Source organism: Macaca nemestrina, chromosome 2, assembly GCF_043159975.1.
Source record: "Macaca nemestrina isolate mMacNem1 chromosome 2, mMacNem.hap1, whole genome shotgun sequence".
Taxonomy (NCBI): domain Eukaryota; kingdom Metazoa; phylum Chordata; class Mammalia; order Primates; family Cercopithecidae; genus Macaca; species Macaca nemestrina.
This window is the reverse complement of record NC_092126.1, coordinates 41,735,476-41,759,575: the sequence shown is the minus strand read 5'-3', so window position 1 is coordinate 41,759,575 and position 24,100 is coordinate 41,735,476. Positions and strand designations below refer to the sequence as shown.

Here is a 24,100-nt window from a genome sequence, read left to right as displayed (position 1 = left end):
AGGGCCAAATGACCATAACAGAGGGATTCCAGGCACAGCCTCCCTGCATCATTTCCCCGTTTCTACCCAGGAACCAGTCTAGGGCTGAGCACTCCTCCAGGAAGAGTTAGAAAGTAGGGAGGTGGATCAGGCCCCGGCTCTGCAGCTGAGACCAGGACCTGAGCTGGGGGTGTAGGAATTGCAGCAGGTTCAAAGATATGTCACCAAAATAATAGAATGCCCTAGCCTCAGGCCAGGCTGACCTCCCAAAGTATGTGTTTGGGAGTTTGCAGCTGGAGCCCAACTGCTTGAAGAGAGCCAGGCCCACCCGGATGCAGGCGGGGCAACAGCCCTTCCTACCAAACCCCCCACTCCACTCCATCTCTCCCACCCCCTGCCTCTACGCAAAGAGCAGAGCAGTGTGCAGTAGCCACCCTTCCAGAGCTTTCAGGCAGCTGTGGGGGAGAGAGGCACCTGCCCTGGGCTCGGGACGGCTGCAGGCATGGAACCCCCAAAGCTAGCAGACCTAAATCCTAAGCCAATAAGGCTGGCTCAGGGCAGGGTGCAGGACATGTGGGAACCAGTCCCACAGACAGTGGGGAGGACAGGTGGGATAGGAAAGATCAGGATACCCAGAGGGCCCTTGAGTGGAGGGGCTGGAGAAGACCCAGGCCTCAATGGAGCCTAAGGCAGGGCCTGCTCAGGATCACTGTTCCCAATGCCTCTCCTACCCCACCTTCTATTTGTCTACAAGATGAACCTCCATGAATAATTTAAGCACCCTGCTGAGTAAAAAGGGATTATTGTCCTAGGAAATGTTTTGGATAGCTGGTTGTTGCAGAAAGCCATGTGGGTTTCTGGGCCAGCTGACCTCCCTGTGGAACACAGAGGTGCCGACAGAGGTGACCTCAAGAACCAAGGACCTTTACCCAGCCAGCCTAGATGGGATGAAGTGGGCTGTGGAGGACATAACCCAAAATGTCGCTCCATGGCAGCCCTCCCTGCCCAGGGGCCCCATGGATCTTTGGTCACACCAACACCACGAAGCTCTCCTCTGCCACAATGGCCACATGGTTACTTGCACCACACCCAGGAGGTGAGGAGGGGGGCAGCCTCAGAGCCATCGGGGGCTGGCCGGGAGTGGGGGCTGGCTTGGGTCACAGCCCAAAGATGATGGCTCTGAGCTCTGAGCTCCTGGTCTGGTTTCTCTCCCTTTCCTGGGGCCCCCCAAGGTGCTTACCTGTCACTCAAAAGGTAAGGCTGCAGGAGTTCCCACTTCGTTGGCAGAATAGGGGGCTCACCTGAAGACCTCCCTGTCTAAGCAGCACCTCAGCTAAGCACCTGAAAGGGCAAGGCTCTCAGCTCCTCTCCCTTGGGTCCCAGCAGAGACCTCTCAGCCTCCTCTCCACCCACAGCTCCTTTTGCCACTTCTACCACATTGGGCAAGAATTCAGATTGTCCAAAGCCCCACATCACACACACAAACACAGCTTCGCACAGGAGCAAAGACGGACAGACACACAATACCATACCCACATATATTCCCTCACACACACTCACATAGCTCCCTCTCAATCACACACACCTATTTCACACCAAAACATTCACACTAATGCACACTCATGCACACACACACAAATGGTTCACTCTCTCACACATACACATAGAACATTCCCACCCACAGAGTTATTCAAATGCTTATACAAATCTCACATCTGAACACACACTCCAAGTATACACATTCACACACATCAACTCTCACTCGTATTCACTCATGCATTCTCTCTCTCTCTCTCTCTCTCACCTGTTATTATTTGACCATTAGCCAGATGACCTCAGGGGTTTTTCTGGGATCAGAAAGGGGTCATGAGGGCAGGAGCTACTAGCTTCTAGGTCCAATTCTGTAATGGCCCCTCCTCATGCCCTGCCATGGTTGCCTCCCCAGAAGTCCCTCCCCAAACAGCACACAATCTTTTGCTACCCCACTCAATTAACCATGGTCATTTCTGACCCTCCCTAGTCAAGCCATTTCCCTTCCCTAAACACCCTCCCCACAGTGTCCCATCTATCCCACCCTATGGAACCTGTAAGACCCCAACAATCCCTGACCTCAATAAAGCACTGCCACCAGCACTGAGACACGCCCAGAGGTCCCTACCTGTTTCCTGGGTATGAAACTTGCCTCACTCATAAGATAGCAAAAGCCTTGAGGCCCAAGGAAAGAACTGTGACCCCCTCCTTTTGTGGTCCCAGAACACATACTGTAGAGCTGGACCCTCATCTCAGCTGTGCCCAGGGGTGCTGTCCCAGACTCATTTTGTTCTAATTTAGGCCTTCCCAGTTGAAAGGCATCCACTTAGGGTCAGACATACTCAGGTGCAAACCCAAGCTCCATTTCTAATTGTGTGACTTGGGCAACTTCCTTAACATCTCTTGACCTTAGTTTCCTCATCTTAAAAAAAAAAAAATGAAAACAATAATCCCTCCTTTGTAGGTAGAAAATTATGATGAATATAAAGTACCCTGCACAATGCCTGGCACATAGTGGGTGTTCAGCCCAATTTGGTGCTCCTTTTCTCTTGCCCTTTCATCTCTCTGAACACAATCCAAGGGGATACCCCCCAGGATGGAGCAGGCTGGAACAGGTTCAAGGGAAGCTAGAGGCACCTGGCTGCAGTTCACACACCCTCACACAAGGCTGCATCTAGGTCTGTTCCCCTCATGTGGAGCCCCAGAATTCAAGGACATCTTTGATTAATAAGAAGTGGAAAGATAAGCCTTATGATAATTAATAAATCATTAGCATTACTTTGCATCAGATAAGCCCATTAATTGTTCTCATTTCCTTACAAAAAGCCCAGGCCCAGGGGCCCCTCACAGTAGGTTGATTTTATGAGAAACCCAAGCCCACAAAAAAAGCAGAGCCCTGGCAGGGTGCGCAGCATCCACCTGCAGGGGCACTTGGGAGTGTATGCCCGACCCACACCTCTGTCCTTCAGGAGAGCAGGCCATGAACCCGCTTGGGACCAGAACTCACAAAACAAGCTCTGTCAGGACTCCCTCTAAGGAACTCAAGGACTCCTAATACAGAGCTGCAAACGGGTTTCCTGGTAATCAACTGATGTTCCTGGCACCAACACCAATTGATTACCAGTGTTTGTTGTAGTCACTCTAAGAAAAAGCTACATTGAGATTGAGAGAATAAAAGGTCCTAATTGATTCATAATGGCTGTCAGGAGCATGGAACAGGACATGAAGGCATAAAGGACATGCCTATCCTTTCATTCATTCATTTGTCCATTCATTCATTCATCTTGCAAATGATTAGCATCAAATGCTATGCAAGTGGCTGGGGAGACCGTGTGAAGCAAAAAGATAGTTCCTGTTTTCATGGAGTTTATATTTGTCTCTCTAAAGTCCAGCTGCTTTTCAGGGGAGGAAATTACAACAGGGAAGAAACTTCCCAAAGCCATACTGAGAGTCAGTGACAAAACTGGCTATAGCTCCTTCCCTGCCCTCTTGCCAGTCCCTCCTTCCCTCAAAGGAGCAGCAAAGGGATCCCAGTTCCCCATTCCTGCCCAACACACACAGATGTTCTGCCATCTTCTCATGTATCTTAACCTCAAACTCTGAAAATGGCAGCATATTCTCATTCATTCTAGAGAAATGCTTTTGAATACCTATTGTGTACAGGGACATTGAATTGGGACACATAAAAACTGCCTCCAAGAAGATGGTTGACTGATTAGATAAAAAAAAGCTTCCTTAAAATCTACTACTACTACTACTACTACTACTACTACTACTACTACTAATAATAATAATAATAATAAAGCAAAGCCATCAGGAGGCATAACTTATTAAAGTGCTCTGAGTGATTAAAAAGCATCCATGCAAGCTGAGAAATCTCAAGAGGCTTTCTGAAGGAGGTGGCAGGTTAGGAAGAAATTGGAAAAAAATGTTTGGAGACAGATTATGGAGAGCTTTCAAGGCACTATTAGGAAGTTTAAATGTGTCTTTTGGTTCCTCATTTGTCCCCCTGAAAGTTTACTCAGAGGACACCACTGGATAAACCTGGTTCATCTTTTTATAACATCAGTATTACTTATAGATTTGAAAGTGAAACGTTTTTCATTAAAGATTCTTAAAATTTTGTCATACCCACACAAAAATAAATTCCAGTTAAAGAATTAAACATGAGAATAAATAAAACTATGAAAATACTAGAATAAAATACAGGACATGAGAAAGACTTTATGAGCAAAACTAAGATGCCCTAGAGAAAAAAATAAAGTAGAACCATGGACTCATGCTCCAGGCCTTTCCCAGTGGCCCACTGGCCACACAGACTCAGGATTCACCCTCATCTCCATGGGCCTAAGATCCAAGCCCACTATCATGGACCCAGGATACAGGCCAATGCCCATAGGCTCATGCTCCAGGACCATTCCAATTCAGGCCTGCACACAGACACAGGTTGCAGGCCTACCCCAATGGACCCTGATGCCAGGTCAGCCCAGCCCCTACAGATGCAGGACCAGACCTATCCTTGTGTACTCAGGTGGCAGGCCCTTCCCAGCACCAAGCCATCCTCCACAGACTCAGGCTACAGGCCTGCCACAGTGCCAGGCCAACCTCTGTGAACTTGGACTCCAGGCCCACCCCAAAGACCCATGCACCAGGCCCATGCACACAACCCAAGCCACAGGCTCTCCTCTACCAACCCAGGTACCAACCCATACTTCCCAAGGACTCCAGTAGCAAGCCTGCCTGCAGACCCAACAGCTGTTTCACCCAGATTCTCTGATAAGCTGACTGGGAAAGGGCCTTCCCTGCTGGAGCCAGTCTATAAAGGCTAGAAGAGATGCCCATATTTTCAAATATGCAGATACCAATGCAAGGCCATGAGGATCACAAATAATCAGGGAAACATGACACCACCAAAAGAACAAAATAAAACAACAGTAACTTAACCTTAAGTGGCTATCTATGAACTGTCTGGTAAGCAACTCAAAATAATTGTCTTACAGAATCTCAGTGAGCTACAAGAGAACACAGACTGACAACTAAATGGAATCAGGAAAACAACACATGAACAAAATGCGAAGTTCAACAAAGAGAAACCATAAAAAAGAATTTCTGGAGCTAAAGAACATAATGGCTAAACTGAAAAATTCAATAGAGAGCTTCAACAGCAGACTCAATCAAACAGAACAATCAGTAAGCTTGAATTCATGCCATTTGAAATGACCCAGTCAGAGGAAAAGAGTGAAGAAAGCCTACAGGTATTATGAGACATCAAGCAAATCAATATTTACATTATGGGAATCCCAGAAAAAGGGAAGAAAGCTTATTTAAAGAAATAATAACAGAAAACTTCCCAAATCTGGAGAGGAAAATAAATATCCATATCCATGAAGCTCAAAGAACTCCAGACTGATTAAACTTAAAGAGATCCTCACTGAGACATATTATAATCAAGTTGACAAAGAGAGAATTTTGAAAGCACCAAAAGAAAAGCAACTCACCATATACAAGGGAACCCCCTTAAGGCTGAAACTTGCCCTCTGGAAGACAGTGGGATTATATATTCAAAGTGCTGAAAGAAAAAAACAACCTGCCAACCAAGAATACTACACATGACAGACAAACAAGCTAAGGAAGTTCATCACCACTGCACCTGCTTTACAAGAAACACTAAGGGGAGTTCTTCAAGTTAAAATGAAAAGACATTAAGTAACAACATAAAAACTAAAATTAAAGTATAAAACTCACTATAAAGGTAAGAATACAGTCATATTCAAAATGCCCTAATACTGTGATGGTAACTCTCTTTTAATTCTGGCATAAAAATTAAGACAAAAATATTAAAAAACAATTATAGCACAATAATTTGTTAATGGCTATACAATACAAAAATATATAAATCATGACATCAATAGCATAAAATGTGAAGAGGGAAGAAGTTAGAGTTTCTTATATAATTGAAATTAAGTTATTATCAGCTTAAAATAAACTTTTATAACAATAAGATGTTCTATGTAAACACTCAGTATTAACCATCATACAACTATATGCTTGCTGCCTAAAAGAGACTCACTTTAGTTTTAAGGACATACATAGATTGAAAGTAAAGGGATGGAAAAAGATATTCCATGCAAATGGTAACCAAAAGAGAGCAAAAGTGGCTATATGTGTATCAGATAAAATAAAATTTAAGTCAAAAACTGTCACGAAGACAAGAAGGTAATTATATAATAATAAAAGGGTCAATTGAGCAAATGGATATAACAATTCTAGATATATATGCACCCAAAATGGAAGCATTTAATATATAAAACAAATATTAACAGAATTGAAGGGAGAAATAGACAGCAATACAACGATAATAGGGAACTTCAATACTCTACTCTTAGCAATGAATACATCATCCAGATAGAAAAATCAGTAAAGAAAACATTGAACTTGAACTACACTACAGACCAAATAGACCTTTACAGACATATACAAAAATTCAATTCAACAGCAGCACAATACACATTCTTTCCAAGTGCACATAAAATATTCTCTAGAATGGATCATGTATTAGGCTACAAACAAGTCTTAAATTTAAGAAGATTGAGTATTTTTTCTGATCACAATAGAATAAAACTAGAAATCAATAACAGGAAGTCTTGGAAAATTCCCAAACATGTAGAAATTAAGCAGCATGCTCCCAAACAACCAATGGGTCAAAGAATCAAAAGGAAAAATTAAAAATATCTTGAGATAAACAAAAATGGAAACACAATGTACCAAAACATATGGGATGCAACAAAGGCAGTCCTCAGAGAGAAGTTTATAGCAATAAGTGCCTACATCACAAAACGAGAAAGATCTCAAATAAGCAACCTAACGTTACATACCAAAGAACTCGAAAAATAAGAACAAAGTAAGCCCAAACTTAGCCGAAGAAAGGAAATAACAAGGATCAGAGCATAAATAAAATAGAGATTAGAAAAAAATACAAAAAGTCAACAAAATTACAAGTTGGTTTTTTGAAAAGATAAACAAAATGGACAAACCTTTAGCTAGACTAACAAAGAAATAGAGAAGAGTCAAATAAACAAAATCAGAAATGAAAGGTAAGACTCGTTACCAATACCACAGAAATATAAAGAATAATAAGAGACTAATATGGACAATTATACATCAAAAAATTGGATAACCCAGAAGATACAGATAAATTCCTAGAAACATATAATCTACTAAAATTAATACAGAAAGAAATAGAAAATCTGAACAGACCAATAACAGATTAGGAGACTGAATCAGTAATAAAAGTCTTCCATCAAAGAAAACCCAGCACCTGATGGCTGCACTCCTGGATTCTACCAAGTATTTAAAGAACTAATACCAATTCTTCTCAAACTCTTACAAAAAATTAAAGAGGAGGAAGATTTCCAAACTCATTTTACAAGGTCAGCATTACCCTGATACTGAAAACAGACAAAGATACAAGAAAAGAAAATTACAGGCCAATAGTCCTGATGAACATAGATGTAAAAACCCTCAACAAAATACTAGCAAACCGAACATTAAAAGGATCATTCAGCAAGTAGGATTTATCCCTGGGACGCAAAAGTGCTTCAACATACATAAATCATTAAATGTAATACACCTTATTAACAAAATAAAGAACAAAAATTACAAGATGATCTTAGATGCCTAAAAAGCATCTGATAAAATTCAACATCCATTCATGATAATAACTCTCAACAAAATAGGTATAGAAGAAATGCACCTCAACACAATAAAGGCCATATATGACATGCCCACAGCTAACATCATACTCAATGTGAAAAGCTAGAAACTTTTCCTCTAAAATCAAGAAAAAGACAAGGATGCCCACTCCCACCACTTCTTTGTTATATATATATATATATATATATATATATATATACACACACATACTTTAAGTTCTAGGGTACATGTGCACAATGTACAGGTTTGTTATCAGCAAACAAAGGTAATTTCACTCCTTTTTCTATTTGGATACATTTTATTTCTTTTTCTGGTTTAATTGTTCTGGCTAAGACTTTCAGTACTACATTGATTAGAAGTGGTGAGAATGCTCATCATTCTTTAAACAAGAAAAATAAATAAAATGCATCCTAATAGAAAAAGGAGTGAAACTAGCTCTGTTTGCTGATTACATGATCTTATATATTTTTTTAAAAACCTGAAGACTTCAATTAAAAAACTGTTAGAACTAAGAAACAAATTCAGTAAAGCTTCAGTTTACAAAATCTAAAACAAAAATCAGTAGCACTTCCATACCTAACAATGAACTACCCAAAAAAAGAAATCAAGAAAACAATTCCATTTATAATATTTCCAAAAAAAAACCACTTAGAAATAAATTTAACCAAAGATGTGAAAGATCTAATGCTGAAAACTATAAAACATTGATAAAAGAGATTGAAAATTATACAAATAAATGGAAAGCTATCCCATGTTCATAGACTGGAAGAATTAATATTATAACTACGTCAATACTACAGGTCAGTACTACCCAAAGCAATCTACAGATTCAATGCAATCTCTATCAAAATTCCAAAGACAGACCACGTGTGATGGCTTACACCTGTAATCCCAGCACTTTGGCAGGCCATGGTGAAAGGATCACTTGAGGCCAGCAATTCAAGACCAGCTTGGAAAATATAATGAGACCCGTCTCTCAAAAAAAAAAAAAAAAAGTAAAAATTAGCTGGGCTTAGTGGCATGCACCTATAGTTCCAGCTAATCAGCAGGCTGAGACGGGAGGATCACTTGAGCCCGAGAGGTCAAGGCTGCAGTGAACTATGATTGTACTCCAGTCTGGGTGACAAAGTGAGAACCTGTGTCAAAACAAAAATCCAATGGCATTTTTCACAGAAATAGAAAATATAATTCTAAAATTCATATGGAACCACCAAATAGCCAAAGCAATCTTGAGCAAGAAGAACAAAGCTGAAGGCATCACTCTACCTGATTTCAAAATATACTACAAGCTATAGTAGTTAAAACATGATACTGGCATTAAAAATGACATATGGACCAATGGAACAGAACAGGGAACCTAGAAATAAATCCATACACTTATGGACAATTGAACTTCGACAAAGGTGTCAAAAGTACACACTGGGGAAAGAATAATCTTTTCAATAAATGATGCTGGGAAAACTGGATATCCACATGGAGAAGAATGAAAGTAGGCCCTTATCTCACACGATATCTTTTAAATCCACTTAAAATGAGTTAGATAGTTGAAAATAAGACCTGACACTGTAAAATTACTAGAAAAAAACATAAGGAGAAAGCTTCTTGACGTTGGTCTTGGCAATGATTTTTTTTTTATATGACCCCAAATGCACAGGCAACAAAAGCAAAAATAAACAAATAGGATTGCCTCAAACTAAAAAGCTTCTGCACAGCAAAAGAAATAATCAATAGAATGAAGAGACAACCTACAGAATGGGAGAATATATCTGCAAACCATACATCTGATAATGGGTTAATAACCCAAATATATAAGGAACGCCTACAACTCGGTAGTGAAACAAAATAAATAAATAAATAACCTTATTTTAAAAATGAGCAGAGAACCCAAATAGACATTTTTCCAAAGAATACATACAAATGGCCAATAGATATATGAACAAATGTTCAATACCACTAATCATCAGGGAAATTAAAACCACAATGCGATATTACCTCACACCTGTTAAAAAGTCTATTATCAAAAAGATGAAAGATAACAAATGTTGGCAAGGATGTGGTGAAAAGGGACAGCCTGCATTCTGTTGGTGGGAATGTAAATTGGCACAACCATTATGAAAAACAGTACAGAGATTTCTCAAAAAATTAAAAATAGAACTACCATATGATTCAGCAATCCCAGTCTGGGTACGTATTCAAAGGAAATGAAATCGGTTTCTTGAACAGTTATCTATATTCCCGTACTCATTGGAACACTTTTCGCAATAGCCAAGATATCGAAGCAACCCAGGTGTCCATCAATGGATGAACAAATGAAGAAAATGTGGTAAATACTCACAAGGAGACATTTTTTGTTTTTTTAACTCTTAATTCCATGACAGATTATCAATGGGGTATTATTCAACCTTAAAATATAAGGATATTCTGTCATTTGGAACAACATAGATGAATCTTGAAGACATTATAACTGAAATGAGCCAGACACAGAAAGACAAATACTGCATGATCTTACTTATATGTGGAAACTAAAAAAGTCATCAAAGCAGAGAATAGAATGGCATTGCCAGAAGCTAGTGGGGAACGGAAAATGGGGAGATGTTGGTCAAAGAGTACAAAGTTTCAGCTATGCAGGATGAGTAAGTTCTGGAGAGCTAATGGACAGCATGGTAATTATAGTTAGTGATACTGTGTTATATTACTGAAATTTACTAAGAGAATAAACCTTAAATATTCTTATCACACACATGAGAAAAGATAACTATGTAAGGTGATAGGTATGTAATTGGTGTGGTTGTATAATAATTTCACAGTGTACACGTATATCTAAACATCATGTTGTATACCTTCAATATATACAAATTTTATTCATGAATTATACCTCAATAAAGTTGAGGGAAAGAAATAAAACTAGGAAGAAATATTGATGATTCTTTATACTTCTCTGCATTTTCCAAATTTTCTGTTATAACCATGTATTGCTCTTATAATTAAACAAATGTAAGTGTAAAAGAAAAAGACAAGTAGATATGTCTACTTTAAAAATTTTAAATTCTCTAGCACACTAGAAACAGAATATCAGATGGGGAAAATGTTTATAATATATACTATAAACAAAGGAAAACATCTCTAAAATATGAAGACTTCCCAACAACAACAAAAAAAAAATCAACGAGCAATTCACAGAAAAAACACAAATAGCTAATAAACCAGGATTTCTGAGTCGGTACACTATTGAAAGCCCCGTCCCCATCATCATGACCATCAGCCCCTCTAGCCAGTGGTAACAATCAAAAAATGTCTCCAGACATTGCCAAATGTCCCCTGGGTATAAAATCATCCCCTGTTGAGAACCACTACTAATAAACATATGAAAATATATTCAGCCTTCTGAATGAACAGGCAAATTAAAATGACAAAATATCATTTTCTTTTATCAGACTGGGAAGATTTTAAAGATGGATGGTAACTACAGATGGCAAGAGTTTGGGTAGAAGGATGTTCTCATTCTTCGTTCATGGGGACATAAATAAATACAATTTTAGAAGACAATCTGGTGGCATTCATCCACTTTTTAAATGTAAAAGCCCACTGACCCAGCAATTTCACTCTGCTCCACAAGACAATGCACAAAAGTACACAAGGACATTTATACAACGTATGTTCAATGGGGAATTCTTTTTATAATAGTGGAAACTTGGAAATAAGTGTAAATGAATACAGTAATGATTAAATTATGGTACATTGATATAAATTAGACAATAAAAAGAACTGTCCAAGACATATTGCTGGGTGAAAAAAAGCAAGTTGCAAAATAATATCAAATATTTATTTTAAGTTAAAAATGACATATTGCATGTGTTTATATGTGTCATTAGAAAGACAGAGAAAGAAAGATCTGGAAAAATAAATAGCAAGTTGTTAATAGTTGTTAATCCTAGGGAGTGGAATGGGAAGGTGGTAGGAGAGATAACGGTAGTAAGTGTAGGGAGAGAGAGGAATTTTACATTTTCCATTTATAGAGTTCTGTATTGTTTGAGCTTTAACAGTGAGTATTATTATCTTTATAATTTTGAAAATGTATTTTCAGCAAATTCCAAAATAGGGTTCATACTATAAATATATGAAGGGTTCATGTTATATATGCAAGTAGAATCAGTAAAATCCTATTGATCTCTGTTGATTTATGTCACTTTTCCAAAGATTAGACAATAAAGTGGTATGTGCAGCTAGCTACACGTGGAACAATTCCATTCTCTCGGTTATGGAGAAAGCAGACGCCTTTTAAAGCAAACAAGCGTGCAACTGCAGCAAAAATAAATTTGACCAATGTGTCAGCCACAGGCTAGGGCTGAGCTGGGCAGGGCATATGTTTTCTCAGCAATTCCCTGAAATGATCTGAAAAGGGAGTTTGCCAACTTAGAAACCAGTTTTATTTTCACTTTTACTACATAAAAAGCGACGGGCCTCCCAGATCTCTTCAGCTGCCTGCTATTGTTCCCCCGATCACATGTTGTGTTTATAAATCACTGGGCATTTTTCCACTTTCCACCACAGCAAACTGTTCTCAAACACAAAGAAACCAGAAGTTCTGGGGTATTGAGTTATTTTTAATTTCCCGTTTACAGTATAGTAATTTTAACATTATGTTTTCAACTTGGAACATGGATCAGTGGTTACGAATAGGATGTCTGAAGCACAAGTCTGTAACCAGTGAAAATATGAAGCTATTGAGGCAAATTCAGAATAGCAATGATTCACGGGGACTGTGACAGATGTGTTGTTGACTTGGAGGTCCATCATGTGACCATAACAGCTACAAGAGCCAGAGCTCTGCCCAAGCCACATCTAGTGACCTGGTAATGGGCAGCCCCCTCTAAAACACCATGGAGTGAGCTGAAGTGGGTTTTATTTCGTGCAGATATAGCATATAAAATAATGGTATAAACCATCTCTACTGTAGAGACATTGAAAAAGCAAAATATGCAATTTCAAAGAAAAAAAAAATCACAAAATATGGGCCAGGCACACTGGCTCACGCCTGTAATCCGAGCACTTTGGGAGGCCTAAGCAGGCAGATCACGATCAGGAGTTCGAGACCAGCCTGGCCAACATGGTGAAAACCCATCTCTATTAAAAATACAAAGTAGCTGGGCATGGTGGCTGGCGCGTGTAATCCCAGCTACCCAGGAGGCAGGAAAATCGTTTGAACCCAGGAGGTGGAGGCTGCAGTGAGCCAATATCGTGCCATTGCACTCCGGCCTGGGTGATAGTGCAAGACTCCTTCTCAAAAAAATAAATAAATAAAATAAAATAAAAATCACAAAATAATTTGACAACATAAAATAGAGAAGACTCAATTAAGGGCAATAAAATGAAAAACCAAATCAAAGCAAATGAAAAATTTTCCTGGGCCGGGTGTGGTGGCTCATGCCTGTAATCCCAACACTTTGGGAGGCTGAGGAAGGTGGATCACTTGAAACCAGGAGTTTAAGATCAGCCTGGGCGACATGGTGAAACCTGGTCTCTACAAAAAAAATACAAAATATTAGCCAGACGTAGTAGCACTCACCTGTAGTCCCAGCTACTTGGGAGGCTGAGATGGGAGGATCACTTGAGCCTGGGAGATAGAGGCTGCAGTGAGCCAAGATCCCACCACTACACGCCAGCCCAGGTGGCAGAGTGAGATCCTGTCTCAAAAAAAAAAAAAAAGAAAGAGGTCAGGTCCAGGATGGCTGAAGAGGAAGAGCTCCAGTCTACAGCTCCCAGCATGAGCAACACAAAAGACAGGTGATTTCTGCATTTCCAACTGATGTACTGTGTTCATCTCACTGGGGATTCTTGGACAGTGGGCGCAGCCCATGCCCGAGCTGAAGCAGGGTGGGGCATCGCCTCACCTGGGAAGCACAAGGGATTGGGGAATTCCCTTTCCTAGCAAAGGGAAGCCGTGACAGACAGTACCTGGAAAATTGGGACACTCCCATCCTAATACTGTGCTTTTCCAATGGTCTTAGGAAACGGCACACCAGGGCATTATATCCTGTGCCTAGCTCGGAGGGTCCCACGCCCACAGAGCCTTGCTCACTGCCAGCACAGCAGTCCAACATCAAACTACAAGGTGGCAGTGAGGTTGGGGCAGGGGTGACCACCATTGCTGAGGCTTGAGTAGGTAAACAAAGCTGGGAAGCTCAAACTGGGTGGAGCCCACCGCAGCTCAACAAGGCCTGACAGCCTCTGTAGACTCCAACTCTGCAGGCAGGGCATAGCTGAACAAAAGGCAGCAGAAACTTCTGCAGACTTAAACATCCCTGTCTGACAGCTTTGAAGAAGCAGTCGCTCTCCCAGCACGGAGTTTGAGATCTGAGAACGGACAGACTGCCTCCTCAACTGGGTCCCTGACCCCCGAGTAGCCTAATTGAGAGACACCTCCCAGTAGGGGCCGACTGACACCTCATACAGCTGGGTGCCCCTCTGAGATGAAGCTTCCAGAGGAAGGATCAGGCAGCAACATTTGCTGTTCTGCATCCTCTGCTGGTGATATCCAGGCAAACAGGGTCTGGAGTGGACCTCCAGCAAACTCCAACAGACCTGCAGCTGAGGGTCCTAACTGTTAGAAGGAAAACTAATAAACATAAAGGACATCCACACCAAAACCCCATATCTAGGTCACCATCATCAAAGACCAAAGGTAGATAAAACCGCAAAGATGGGGAGAAACCAGAGCAGAAAAACTGAAAATTCCAAAAATCAGAGCGCTTCTTCTGCTCCAAAGGAACACAGCTCCTCTCCAGCAATGGAACAAATCTGGACAGATAATGACTTTGACGAGTTGACAGAAGTAGGCCTCAGAAGATCAGTAATAACAAACTTCTCCAAGTTAAAGGAGGATGTTCAAACCCAGCACAAAGATGCTAAAAACCTTGAAAAAAAAATAGGTGAATAGCTAATTTGAATAAACAGCACAGAGATCTTAAATAACCTGATGGAGCTGAAAACCATGGCATGAGAACTACGTGAAGAATGCACAAGCTTCAGTAGCTGATTCGATCAAGTGGAAGAAAAGGTATCACTGATTGAAGATCAAATTAATGAAATGAAGGGAGAAGAGAAGTTCAGAGAAAAGAGTAAAAAAGAAATGAACAAAGCCTCCAAGAAATATGGGACTATGTGAAAAGACCAAATGTACGTCTGACTGGTGTACCTGAAAGTGATGGGGAGAATGGAACCAAGCTGGAAAACACTCTTCAGGATACTCTCCAGGAGAACTTTCCCAACCTAGCAAGACAGGCCGACATTCAAATTCAGGAAATACAGAGAACACCAAAAAGATACTCCTTGAGAAGAGCAACTGTAAGACACATAATTGTCAGATTCACCAAAGTTGAAATGAAGGAAAAAAAGTTAAGGGTTGCCAGAGAGAAAGGTCAGGTTAACCACAAAGGGAAGCCCATCAGACTAACAGCAGATCTCTTGGCAGAAACTCTGCAAGCCAGAAGAGTGTGGGGGCCAATATTCAACATTCTTAAAGAAAAGAATTTTCAACCCAGAATTTCATATCCAGCCAAACTAAGCTTCACAAGTGAAGAAGAAATAAAATCCTTTACAGACAAACAAATGCTGAGAGATTTTGTCACCACCAGGACTGCCTTACAAGAGCTCCTGAAGAAAGTACTAAACAGGGAAAGGAACAACCGGTACCAGCCACTGCAAAAACATGCCAAATTGTAAAGACCATCAATGCTAGGAAGAAACTGCACCAACTAATGAGCAAAATATTCAGCTAACATCCTAATGACAGGATCAAATTCACACATAACAATATTAGCCTTAAATGTAAATGTGCTAAATGCTACAATTAAAAGACACAGACCAGCAAATTGGATGCAGAGTCAAGACCCATCAGTGTGCTGTATTCAGGAGACCCATCTCACATGCAGAGACATACATAGGCTCAAAATAAAGGGATGGAGGAAGATCTACCAAGCAAATGGAAAACAAAAAAAAGCAGGGGGTTGAAATCCTAGTCTCTGATAAAACAGACTTTAAACCAACAAAGATCAAAAGAGACAAAGAAGGCCATTACATAATGGTAAAGGGATTATTTCAACAAGAACAGCTAACTATCCTAAATGTATATGCACCCAATACAGGAACACCCAGATTCATAAAGCAAGTCCTTAGAGACCTAAAAAGAGACTTAGACTCTCACACAATAATCATGGGAGAGTTTAACACACCACTGTCAATATTAGACAGAAAAACGAGGCAGAAAGTTAACAAGGATATCCAGGACTTGAACTCAGCTCTGCACCAAGCAGACCTAATAGACATCTACAGAACTCTCCACCCCAAATCAACAGAATATACATACTTCTCAGCACCACATCGCACTTATTCCAAAATTGATCATATAATTAGAAGTAAAGCACTCCTCAGCAAATGTAAAAGAACAAACTATAACAAACTGTCACTCAGACCACAGTGCAATCAAATTAGAACTCAGGATTAGGAAACTCACTCAACTCTGCACAACTACATAGAAACTGAACAACCTGCTCCTGAATGACTACTGGGCAAATAACAAAATGAAGGCAGAAATAAAGATGTTCTTTGAAACCAATGAGAACAAAGACCCCACATACCAGAATCTCTGGGACACATTTAAAGCAGTGTGTAGAGGGAAATTTATAGCACTAAATCCCACAAGAGAAAGCAGGAAACATCTAAAATCAACACCCTAACATCACAATTAAAAGAACTAGAGAAGCAAGAGCAAACACATTCAAAAGCTAGCAGAAGGCAAAAAATAACTAAGATCAGAGCAGAACTGAAGGAGATAGAGACACAAAAAATTCTTCAAAAAAATCAATGAATCCAGGAGGTGGTTTTTTGAAAAGATCAACAAATTGATAAGACTGCTAGCAAGACTAACAAAGAAGAAAATAGAGAAGAATCAAATAGATCAAATAAAAATGATAAAGGGGATATCACCACTGATCCCACAGAAATACAAACTACCAGCAGAGAATACTATAAATACCTCTACACAAATAAACTAGAAAATCTAGAAGAAATGGATAAATTCCTGGACACATACACCCTCCCAAGACTAAACCAGGAAGAAGTTGAATCCCTGAATAGACCAATAGCAGGCTCTGAAATTGAGGCAATAATTAATAGCCTACCAACCAAAAAAAGTCCAGGACCAGATGGATTCACAGCCGAATTCTACCAGAGGCACAAAGAGGAGATGGTACCATTCCTTCTGAAACTATTCCAATCAATAGAAAAAGAGGGAATCCTCTAACTCATTTTATGAGGCCAGCATCATCCTGATACCAAAGCCTGGCAGAGACAACAAAAAAAGAGAATTTTAGACCAATATCCCTGATGAACACAGATACAAAAATCCTCAATAAAATACTGGCAAACCGAATCCAGCAGCACATCAAAAAGCTTATCCACCATGATCAAGTTGGCTTCATCCCTAGGATGCAAGGCTGGTTCAACATATGCAAATCAATAAACATAATCCAGCATATAAACAGGACCAAAGACAAAAACCACATGATTATCTCAATAGATGCAGAAAAGGCCTTTGACAAAATTCAACAGCACTTCATGCTAAGAACTCTCAATAAACTAGGTATCGATGTGCCATATCTCAAAATAATAAGAGCTATTTATGACAAACCCACAGCCAATATCATACTGAATGGGCAAAAACTGGAAGCATTCCTTTTGAAAACTGGCACAAGACAGGGATGCCCTCTCTCACCACTCCTATTCAACATAGTGTTGCAAGTTCTGGCCAAGGCAATCAGGCAGGAGAAAGAAATAAAGGGTATTCAATTAGGAAAAGAGGAAGTCAACTTGTCCTTCTTTGCAGATGACATGATTGTATATTTAGAAAACCCCATCATCTCAGCCCAAAATCTCCTTAAGTGGATAAGCAACTTCAGTGAAGTCGCAGGATACAAAATCAATGTGCAAAATCACGAGCATTCTTATACACCAATAACAGACAGAGCGCCAAATCATGAGTGAACTCCCATTCACAATTGCTTCAAAGAGAATAAAATACCTAGGAATTCAACTTACAAGGAATGTGAAGGACCTCTTCAAGGAGAAATACAAACCACTGCTCAACGAAATAAACGAAGACACGAACAAATGGAAGAACATTCCATGCTCATGGATAGGAAGAATCAATATCGTGAAAATGGCCATACTGCCCAAGGTAATTTACAGATTCAAGGCCATCCCCATTAAGTTACCAATGACTTTCTTCACAGAATTGGAAAAAACTACTTTAAAGTTTATATGGAACCAAAAAAGAGCCTGCAATGCCAAGACAATCCTAAGCCAAAAGAACAAAGCTGGAGGCATCACACTACGTGACTTCAAACTACACTGCAAGGCTCCAGTAACAAAAATAGCATGGTACTGGTACCAAAACAAAGATATAGACCAATGGAAGAGAACAGAGCCCTCAGCAATAATACCACACATCTACAACCATCTGATCTTTGACAAACCTGACAAAAACAAGAAATGGGGAAAGGATTCCCTATTTAACAAATGGTGCTGGGAAAACTGGCTAGCCATATGTAGAAAGCTGAAACTGGATCCCTTCCTTATACCTTATACAAAAATTAATTCAAGATGGATTGAAGACTTAAATGTTAGACCTAAAACCATAAAAACCCTAGGAGAAAACCTAGGCAATACCATTCAGGACATAGGCATGGGCAAGGACTTCATGACTAAAACACCAAAAGCAATGGCAACAAAAGCCAAAATTCACAAATGGGATCTAATTAAACTAAAGAGCTTCTGCACAGCAAAAGAAACTACCATCACAATAAACAGGCAACCTACAGAATAGGAGAAAATTTTTGCAATCTACCCATCTGACAAAGGGCTAATATCCATAATCTACAAAGAAACAAATTTACAAAAAAAAAATCAAACAACCCCATCAAAAAGTGGGCGAAGGATATGAACAGACACTTCTCAAAAGAAGACATTTATGCAGCCAACAGACACATGAAAAAATCCTCATCGTCATTGGCCATCAGAGAAATGCAAATCAAAACCACAATGAGATACCATCTCACACCAATTAGAATGGCAATCATTAAAAAGTCAGGAAACAACAGGTGCTGGAGAGGATGTGAAGAAATAGGAACACTTTCACACTGTTGGTGGGATTGTAAACTAGTTCAACCATTGTGGAAGACAGTGTGGTGATTCCTCAAGGATGTAGAACTAGAAATACCATTTGACCCAGCCATCCCATTACTGGGTATATACCCAAAGGATTATAAATCATGCTGCTATAACGACACATGCACACGTATGTTTATCGTGGCACTATTCACAATAGCAAAGACTTGGAACCAACCCAAATGTCCATCAATGATAGACTGGATTAAGAAAATGTGGCACATATACACCATGGAATACTATGCAGCCATTAAAAAGGATGAGTTCATGTCCTTTGTAGGGACATGGATAAAGCTGGAAACCATCATTCTCAGCAAACTATTGCAAAGACAGAAAACCAAACACCGCGTGTTCTCACTCATAGGTGGGAATTGAACAATGAGAACACTTGGACACAGGGTGGGGAACATCACACACTGGGACCTGTTGTGGGGTGGGGGTAGGGGGACGGGATAACATTAGGAGAAATACCTAATGTAAATGACGAGTTAAGGGGTGCAGCACACCAGCATGGCACATGTATACATATGTAACAAACCTGCACGCTGTGCACAAGTACCCTAGAACTTAAAGTATAATTTTAAAAGGAAGAAAGAAAAAGAATGAAAAGAAGAAGAAAAGTTATCCTAAAGGTTTGAGTCTGTTTCAGAAATGTTCCAAAAGTTGGAGCTTGAATAGGAAAAATGAAGTGGATGAGGAGCTTCACTGTATATAGGACATTTCTATTTGCATCAAAAGATTCCACTCAGCCGGAAAAGGTACCCTCACTGAGCTACGCTGCTTACCAGTGTGTTTTAATGGGTTAAAAAATACAGACTTAAGAACTGAAGGGAGACCACGGTTATGAAAACACATGTATAAATGATTTGGGCCTTTTACTAGTCTTTGTTCACCATAACTCTAGTGTCTGTGAAGTCATGTCAATTTATAAAGTGATTTTTGGTAAAACAACAGGTGAAGATGTTTTCACAAAATGTGTAAATGTGAAAAGATCAGCATCAACTGGGAAGCAGCAGCACAGACTCCCAGCACAGGTGAGCCAAATCTGATGAGAAAAATGGCAGAAAATGTGAACCACCGTTTGCACACAATGACGTTCTTGGAACCTGCCATACACATGAAGCATACCTCACAGTGAAAGATCTGCGCTTGAGTTCGAAGTGGTAAACTTTTCATTTAAACATAGTATAGAAAACTTAGCATTTAAACACTTGTCACTTAGGGCCAGTTTTTAATAATATGAGAAGTTGTTCTGAAAGCTTGCTTTACCACACAGATGTGTGCTATCTTAATAAGAAGATGCTGCTCTAGGTTTTCAAACTTGAGACTGGTGTAGAGGAAAGCATCTTTTTTTCCACCAACACAGTATTCCACAGAACATAGAGGAAAATATCAACAGTGCTATGACTAAGAGCAGAAGACTCATTAAGGTGAATAAAATCATTTTTCACCAAAATGTCAATGAGTGGCTCACAGAGATGTTTTGTTTAGAATATTTTTGTCAAGCCTCAATACTCTTAATCAGAACTGCAAGGCAAACTGAGAAATGATTTTACTGCCATGATTGCTGTCATAAAAATGCAGTTAGGGAGTTGGATGAAGAGAGTTGATCAGGGGAACTAAGTACACATAATTGAAGCTCTTGGTTCATTTGCATGTGTCAGTTCTCTTCCATCAGTTGATGTTTCCAAAACTGTTAGAATTTTTTTGCAACTGCATTTTATCCATTAGTCAATGGAGAATATAGGAATTGTTTTCTTTCCTGATGGTAATTATTTAAGGTGTTAATTTATACTTTTGATACAACCCTATTCATCATTGATGCCTTCCTTCTTTCTGATCTGAATCACCTTGTGCATTTCCTGCCTCAGACCTGGAATCTGCTGTTACTTCAGTGTGAGTCTTTTTCCTCAAGACTGAGTCTTGCTCTGTTGCCCAGGTTGGAGTGCAATGGCATGATGATAGCTCACTGCAGCCTCGACCTCCCTGGGTTAAGCAATCCTCCAGCCTCAACCTCCTGAGTAGTTGGGACTACAGGTGCATGCCACCACACCAGGCTAATTTTTTAGTGTTTTGTATAAACAAGTTCTCACTGTGTTGTCCAGGCTGGTCTTGAACACCTAGGCTCAAGCAATCCACCTGCCTCAGCCTCCCAAAGTGCTGGGATTACAGGTGTGAGCCACTGTTCCTGGCCTGCCTTATTTGTTGACCTGTATGGATTACTATCTGTTGAGTATTGCCAGAGGATTTCTCCTACCAACCCTATAATATTTTAGGGGATTCAGTGTAGCTCATATATGACCATGTCATTGCTCTGATTTGCTTTATTTTAATTCCAACTTAAAAAAAAATCCTCTTTAGAAGATTCTTTTCAGAGATCATTATTGTGGTGCTTGAGAGTGTGGTGCTTGGTGATACTGGTTTAATCATTGTTTCTGAACCTTTTTGGAGGACAGAGCTACGAAATTCTTTTTAGGATAAAACAAATTCTGAGCCCCTGTTGATACTTCCTATTCAAATTTAAAACTAGACAGGTTCTATTTAACCTCACTTTTTCTTTCTTTTGCCCATGTATCTCCTTTCTCTCATGCTGAAACTCATGGTTCCCAAAAGCACCAATACTGTATAATTACTTCCCTGCTTTATCCCACCATGGCACATGCAAAAGTTTTAAATTAGCAATACTAATAATACCAACAATAATATAACTAATGAAAATAGTGTAAGTGCCAGGCGTGGTGGCTCACGCCTATAATCCCCGCACTTTGGGAGGCCGAGGTGGGCGGATCACCTGAGGTTGGGAGTTCGAGACCAGCCTGACCAACATAGAGAAACCCCATCTCCACTAAAAATACAAAATTAGTCGGGTGTGGTGGCCCATGCCTATAATCCCAGCTACTCGGGAGGCTGAGGCAGGAGAATGGCTTGAACCCAGGAGGCAGAGGTTGCAGTGAGCTGGAGATTGCGCCATTGCACTCCAGCCTGGGCAACAAGAGCGAAACTCCGTCTCAAAAAAAAAAAAAGAAAAAGAAAAAGAAAAAATAATGTAAGCTCTTTTTTAGTTCCTTTTGTCTATAGGGTATATTCTCCTAGGGACATACAGTCAAATTACTGTGTTTGGGGAATAGCTGGCAACAGCTCCTCTCTGTGTGGTTATGCCACCAACTCAAAACTCCTAATTCCCAAATAAGAACAACATGAGCCATGAAATAACAAAGCATCAAATACATTAAAATATATGAGATCATAAAGACAAAAAAAAATCATTGGTCAACTTTGGAGGATGCCAGGAACCAACTCATTATTTTGAAAATTGGTAACCAAATCAAGCATTCATCTTGCCTTATCTATGTGAACTATACCTCAGAGTACCCAAATAGTTGATATGGGGAAGTTTCTTTTTATAGAAGTATTCCAGCTCATGAATGTGGAGGGAACAATAAAATTGGAAAATCAGCATTTTGCAGCCTCTAATGAAATAACAGATCTAGTGTATGAGCAATGGCTTCAACAACACAAAGAGGAAGAGATAACCATTACACTGGAACTACACAGCACCTCTTATAATTAATGATCCCCAAAATCTGACCCTGAATCTGATCAAGCCTTTAGATCTAACTACCAAATTACAGAAAATACTGGGGACAAACGAGCATGTCAACCACCAAACCCAGACTGCTTGAATCACTACAGAACAAACGATCTAGTTTCTTCAAAAAATAGATTGCGAGGGAAGAGGAGAAAGAAAGGGGGTATTTTCAGATTTGAAATAGATATATCAACCAATCACAATAGATGGGTCCTATTTAGATCCGGTTCACTCTGTAGTGGCATTGAAACACAGTATATATGTGTGTGTGTGTGTGTGTGTGTGTGTGTGTGTGTGTTAAAGTTTTACCATTTTTAAGTGTGCAATCACTGTATTTTAGATACACACACCTTGTGTGTGTTTCAATGTCACCACAGAGTGAATTGTGGGGGCCCGTGCCTCCACCCTCATCTACATCAGATTGCTCTACCCTCTCCCCCTATTTCCCACTTCCAATCAGCACACGGTCCAAGAAGAAACTGTGTGTATGCTATGAAAACACACTCCCCTTTATCAAAATTGCCCCCAAATCTCTCCTGTGTGCAAACTGTGGAGCTGCTGCCATTCACCGGGAAGACTGTCACAGCCGTTTTCAGGACTTACAGTCACTGCCAGGAATCTCCCCGCCTTTGCTCATACTCTGCTCCCAGCCTGGAATGCCTTCGTTCCTGCCTGTTTGAACCATCTCAGCTCAAGTCTTTTTCTTCCAGAAGCCACCCCTGAGCACTCAGCATCAGCCATCTCTCTTTTCCAGCTGCTCAGTCTGCACCTTGTGTTCTAGCACCTATGAAAAGAAAATAAATCTCAGGACCCCAAAATCACTAAGCCAAGGGAAAAGTCAAGCTGGGAAGTGTGTCAGGCAAACCTGCCTCCCATTTTATTCCTAAATAAGATAGCTACAGAGTTAAGACGCTACATACCTCCCTCACAATTTGCCCACAAGGAAATTAATTGTGAACAAAGGACAGACAGAACTCAAGATCATCCCTCTGTGGCTCACCTGAGACAAATGCGTATCTGATTGCTTCCTCTGCCCTATTGTTTATGTAAAAATGCAGATTCACTGAGACAGACTAAATTGTGTTTTCAGTGGAAGGCTGATCAAGGACTCAGAAGAATATAACCTTTAGTCTCTTATCCATTTATGACCTAGAATCCCCCGCCTCAAGTTGTCTAGCCTTACCAGACCGAACCAACGTATATCTTACACATATTGATGTCTTATGTCTCCCTAAAATGTATAAAAGCAAGCTCTACCCTGACTACCTTGGGCGCATGTCATCAGGACCTCCTGAGACTGTGTCATGAGCATGTCCTTAACTTTGGCAAAATAAACTTTCTAAATTGAGACCTGTCTCAGATTAGTTTACACACCTGAGATTTGCTGCCTTCAGATCTTCTCTTCCAGTCTTCTGAAAGATTCTGCTTTCCCAGAGGCACAGGCCCCAGAGCTCCTCGTCTCATCAACTTAGCAATCCATCTAATAGCCACACACAGAAGGATTTCTGTAACTATCATTGAGTACTAGCAGGTGAGCCATTTAACGCTTTTTCTCTTTCCCATTAC

The 24,100-nt window shown here is 40.2% G+C and overlaps 1 long non-coding RNA gene across 2 annotated transcripts in view; it reads right to left on the bottom strand.

Annotated features, from left to right (window-relative positions):
• The window catches only part of LOC105469956 (uncharacterized), a 153,617-nt gene extending 129,997 nt beyond the window's left edge, over window positions 1-23,620 (bottom strand). The window contains exons 1-3 of one of the 2 annotated variants that reach the window (XR_011619741.1): window positions 23,455-23,620; window positions 23,138-23,318; window positions 12,744-13,406 (exon numbers count right to left, since the gene is read on the bottom strand). This is a non-coding gene — a long non-coding RNA (uncharacterized lncRNA). Of the gene's footprint in view, window positions 1-12,743; window positions 13,407-23,137; window positions 23,319-23,454 lie in introns of those variants that run through there. The other variant, XR_980157.2, reaches the window with a different exon arrangement.
• Between the last annotated feature and the right edge of the window lie 480 nt (window positions 23,621-24,100).